At 48.7% G+C, this 1,440-nt stretch overlaps 1 pseudogene; it reads left to right on the plus strand.

Annotated features, from left to right (window-relative positions):
- The first annotated feature begins 1,088 nt into the window (after positions 1 to 1,088).
- On the plus strand, positions 1,089 to 1,205 carry LOC126203403 (5S ribosomal RNA; annotated as a pseudogene).
- The last annotated feature ends 235 nt before the right edge of the window (positions 1,206 to 1,440 follow it).

The following is a 1,440-nucleotide window of genomic DNA, read 5'->3' on the forward strand; positions in this document are numbered from 1 at the left end:
AAAGTTCTATAATCATTAATAATCCGAAAGTTTGATTACTTGGCGATTTATGAGTTTGATCCGCCTCCAATGCGCCGGTAACCTCTCATCGTAGTTTGGTCGATAAATATTGTCTTGCCACCATTCTGTGTAGTGGGCTACGCAAGACCTCTTCCAAAGGAAACTGCTGGTGCTCTACTGTCACATGCCAGCGATGATGCAAGTGACTGCAGAGCCCTTGACTTTCATGTGGCAGACGTTGGCGTATTCAGCTTTTGCGTCACTTTCATCATGTTTTCTATAACGCTTTTTATACTAAATTATGGAGACTGGCATAGCAACAACTGCATAGATAGAGGGCTGTGAGGCACACACGTGCGCGCTGTGTTGGACGGGTTGTTCAGACATATGGCTGCCGGTGTGAGGTGCAGCGGGGCGCTGTGCAGATTAACTCGTTCTGCATCCAAGAGCGCTCTTGATTCTTTCTTTGCTCGCACAGCTTTACGTCCAAGACCGCAGCCGAGCAGTCGACCTTCAGCTCTTATTGATTGTCTCAAAACTAAAAAAGAACTAGAGTTCAAAGCCCACATGAAATTATCGAGTGACATTTTCACTATGCCAGCTTGCATTTATCAGACATGAGTGACTGATTTAGGCCTGTGTAGCAATGACCGTGTGTGTACATTTCACTTACAGAAATGAGTGTGTACTTCGTATTAAAGTAGTAAAAAAGTAACATGGTGTGGCGTGGTTGACTGGGAGAGTACGATGGGCAGACCCATCAGCCTAATTGTAAAGGTTTTTGGTATTCTTTCTAGTACATAGGCGCCTTTCCATTGCGAAGCGTTTGATTGGTGTCTTAAGTGTATCCTATAGGTGTAAATGACTGTAATGGATGTGAGTGTAGTGTGGTCTCATGTTTGTGAGAGACGGGAGTGGGTGAAACCGGTTGCTAGCACATAGTCTGCTCCTCTCGAATGGCCCCGAGGGACCGTCGAGCCTAACGTCCCCATGCGACGGACGTGTCACCATCAACAATGTCGCATGTCCAAACTTCGAGAGACATTGCGGTGAAGTTTGGGATTTAATCCAGGGCATTGATGCAAACAGGCAACAGCCTTGCCGCAGTGGATACACCGGTTCCCGTGAGATCACCGAAGTTAAGCGCTGTCGGGCGTGGCCGGCACTTGGATGGGTGACCATCCAGCCGCCATGCGCTGTTGCCTTTTTCGGGGTGCACTAAGCCTCGTGATGCCAATTGAGGAGCTACTCGACCGAATAGTAGCGGCTCCGGTCAGAGAAAACCATCATAACGACTGGGAGAGGGGTGTGCTGACCACACGCCCCTCCTATCCGCATCCTCAACTGAGAATGACACGGCGGTCGGATGGTCCCGATGGGCCACTTGTAGCCTGAAGACGGAGTGTTATTGATGCAAAATCTGGTGATCAGAGTATTACG

The sequence above is a fragment of the Schistocerca nitens genome, chromosome 1 (genome assembly GCF_023898315.1).
Source record: "Schistocerca nitens isolate TAMUIC-IGC-003100 chromosome 1, iqSchNite1.1, whole genome shotgun sequence".
NCBI classification, from domain to species: Eukaryota; Metazoa; Arthropoda; class Insecta; order Orthoptera; family Acrididae; genus Schistocerca; species Schistocerca nitens.